Below are 3,385 nucleotides of genomic sequence, written 5' to 3'. Positions count from 1 at the left end.
TCACTGAATCATATTGGGTTGATTGCAAAGCAAGTCATGGGGCGATTCACGGGCTGCTCGAAGTAGGATTTCTTAACAAAGGGAGTGCTTTTTTATCAGGAAGAAAATGAAGTTTGGAGGAATGGAAAAATCAAGGAATTTCAGTGGGAGGGAAAGGGCTGGCTTATTGACTACTTGTGGAAGACGTACTTGGGCCTGTAAATTTGCGCTAAACATGTACAACGCAGCCGTGCAGCCATGTACCGGAGTTAGTGCTCGCCAGCGTAGGAAGAAGTGCCGAACATGTGGTTCAGCCAAGACCTATCGGAGGAATGCTTCCCGGGAAACAGAGCGCGTATCCCACTGTTGTTTGGTTCAAAATCTCAGCCCAAGTCGATCTGCAAAGTCATACAGCCAGCAAAAGGGAGACATATATACGTATATATATTACTGCAAAGATGAACTTGTGCATTTTACTCTAGTCTGCAATATATTTTGGCTACTATATGTATATTTTTGTGGAAATTAAAATTACAAATAACTGTTTCTGCTTTATTTACCAAACCTGTGCTGTATATACAGCAAGGTGACCAAAAAACAATACAAAGTTTGTGTTAGGATTTGTTTTTTATACTTTAAATTTTTTTTTTTTTTTTTTTTTTTTTTTTGGTAACTTTAAGCCTAGTGGTGGTGATTTTTTTCCTAAGCAAAATATTCTCTTATGATTTACTGTCTTTTCAAGACTCCTTGGATATTTCTCATTGCTTGAGGTTGCTGCCTCAGTTCATCTTCTATGTTTCCTTGGGCTTCTGGGTCATGTGGATTATGAAGTTCATGAATTGCATTATCTGGCCCAGGTACATTGTAGGCGATGGCCAAATTGTGGAGAACTGCAGCAGCAACAATTATGTGTTTGGTGTTTCTCATAGAAGTCCTCATTTTCTTTCCAAGGCATGCAAATAATCTTTTTGATAAGCCAAATGCTCTCTCAACAGTGTTTCGCGTTCTTATGTGAGAAGCATTATAGCGGTTCTCTCCACGGCCATGAGGAGCTGTCAGAGGAGTCAACAAATATTCACGACATGGATAGCCACTGTCGCCCAACAAGTGTCCAGGCAGAATACCATCTTCGAGTTCCTGACAGAGTCGACTATTTTCAAAAATATTGCTGTCATGTGCACTGCCAGGCCACCGAGCTACAATGTTGTACAGTTGCAACTGAGGACCACAAACTGCTTGTACATTAAATGAAAAATAACCTTTCCTGTTGCGGAAAACTTCAGGACGTGGGTGACTTGGCATCTCAATTGCAACATGAGTGCAGTCAATGCACCCAATTACACCTGGCATTCCAGCTATAGTCATAAATTCATGCTTGGTCCTAGTAAGAATATCTTGGTCTGGAAACTTGATGAATTCTGCACACAAACTTCCAATCGCATAGGCTACCTGGGCAACACATCTACTGACAAAAGGCTGTGATACTTCACACCAATCTGAGATACCAAGTTGGTCGTTTCCAGTGGCAATTTATCTCAATCCAATTAGGACCTGCAGGTGAGAAGGCACAGGACAGCCTGTGGAAAAAGAAAAATCATGAAATACTTCACTCAGACCATGTACAGGCATCATTCTCATGTTTTTTTTTTTTACATAAAAAATTGTATAATCCTTTACTGTATTAATCATATTATCTCTAGGCAGCATCATATAACCTTTCAAATAACACATTCATCAGAAACCAATAAAATAACTTATAAAAACAATGTGATAACGGCTCATGCCTACCTCTGTTGGTAAGAGCGTGGGGCAGCCGATGTTCTATCCGTGCAATCAATGAAAGGGTGCATTCTTTACTTAATCGGAACCTCATCAGAAATTCTTCCTCCGTCATGGCATGGAATGGGTTGCTTCTGTCTGTCACAACCCTTCGTATGTGGCCATGCTGATAGCGCTGAAGATTTCGGATATGACGAAATTGTCGGTACATGCTGAAATATATAAAATATACAAGTAATGTAAGACGAACCTTTTAACATCAGTTAAAAACCAACACCATTTCCATGCATGAGCTATCACATCTATTGAGGAATGTAATTAATTTACGAATTCAAATTGCAAGTTTACTTACAACTACTATTTTATCAATCTTTGTTTCACACCACACAGAACGATCTAGTATGATGCCTTGAAAATATTGCACGAGTTAACATCAGTGTACTACAATGCTCGAAAAATAATCAAAGGAATTCTCACCTGTCAAACTTTGCAGAAGCTTGTTGATGTTGTTGTACTTGAAATCCGAGAGGAACATCACCGAGTTCATAAAATATGGAGTTTTGTCCGCCTGTACAATAGCTTTTCTTTCTTTGTATATGTAATTATTTTTGTAAGATATCTTTTGATAATATCAGAGTTTTCCACTAGCAAAGAGTTGATGTCATGACTACTATTTACTTATAGGGCTTGCGAAAGGCATGTCTGGACCACCCTCTAAATAGTATTGGAACCACCCCATAAATTATAGGGAACCCTAAATTTATAGGGTCTATATATTTTCTAAGCATAGGATTTTAATATAGGGTCTATATTATAGTCCCTATATTTTCTCTTAGCATACGGCCGTTAGAGGTTAAGTTCCTATCTCTCTCACAGCCCGGCTACGTCCCCATACCCTTAACGGATTAGCAGTTCCCATATCGCGTGATGGGGGCGCGGGGGGGGCGTCACTTATTGTTCACCCCAGGTCAGTTGAGGTGGGAGGTTATCCCTGCATGAGTGAAAACAGGCGCTAACCGCTTTTCCCTAGTTCAGAATATGCTTTGTTCTACCTCGCCTGCCATGTTTTCTTAGCCCTACAGTCAAAATTAATGAAAGGTAAAAATGTTTCCCTGGATAAATTACTCACTGGCTGCCAGACGAGGGAGGATAAATTCTTAAGTGTATATATATATATATATATATATATATATATATATATATATATATATATATATATATATATATATATATATATATATATATATATATATATATTGTGTGTGTGTGTTTTATGTATGTATGAATAATAATGAATATCTGTGAAAGAGAGAGTAATTATATATATATATATATATATATATATATATATATATATATATATATAATTACTCTCTCTTTCACAGATATTCATTATTATTCATACATACATAAATACTACACACATAATATATATATATATATATATATATATATATATATATATATATATATATATATATATATATATATATATATATATGTCTGTCTGTGTGTATTTACGTATGTATGATATACAATGAACATCTGTGAGAGAGCGAGAGAGAGAAAAAAAAAAATAGATTTAATATAAAGTATGACCTGAATGTCGATTAATGGGACTAACAAT

The 3,385-nt window shown here is 36.5% G+C and overlaps 1 long non-coding RNA gene across 1 annotated transcript; it reads right to left on the bottom strand.

Annotated features, from left to right (window-relative positions):
• Nucleotides 1-1,211: 1,211 nt before the first annotated feature.
• LOC136856496 (uncharacterized) lies at nt 1,212-2,487 on the bottom strand. Its single transcript, XR_010858360.1, has 3 exons — nt 2,236-2,487; nt 1,768-1,970; nt 1,212-1,556 (listed from the first exon to the last, which is right to left on the bottom strand). It is a non-coding gene; the product is annotated as an uncharacterized lncRNA (long non-coding RNA).
• Between the last annotated feature and the right edge of the window lie 898 nt (nt 2,488-3,385).

The sequence above is a fragment of the Macrobrachium rosenbergii genome, chromosome 36 (assembly GCF_040412425.1).
Source record: "Macrobrachium rosenbergii isolate ZJJX-2024 chromosome 36, ASM4041242v1, whole genome shotgun sequence".
Taxonomy (NCBI): domain Eukaryota; kingdom Metazoa; phylum Arthropoda; class Malacostraca; order Decapoda; family Palaemonidae; genus Macrobrachium; species Macrobrachium rosenbergii.
Note: the sequence above shows the minus strand (reverse complement) of the source record. Positions and strands in the feature narration are given on the sequence as shown.